This window comes from Trichechus manatus, unplaced genomic scaffold (genome assembly GCF_000243295.1).
Source record: "Trichechus manatus latirostris isolate Lorelei unplaced genomic scaffold, TriManLat1.0 scaffold00090, whole genome shotgun sequence".
NCBI lineage: Eukaryota > Metazoa > Chordata > Mammalia > Sirenia > Trichechidae > Trichechus > Trichechus manatus.
In genome coordinates, this window is record NW_004444026.1 from 3,895,539 (window position 1) to 3,895,753 (window position 215).

Here is a 215-nt window from a genome sequence, read left to right on the forward strand (position 1 = left end):
TCAAGAGGTATTAAAAACACCACTTCCAAGAGTTCTCAAGAGTAAGTGATCATACAGCGTGGGCTAGGCTGGACAGAAATGCTTGAGTTTTAAGGACACCTCTCCATTACTGATGCTCTGTTGCTGTGTGCTGTCAGGCTGATTCTGACTCGTAGCGACTCTACTCATAGGACAGAGTAGAACTACCCCATAGGGCTTCCTGGGCTGTAATCTTT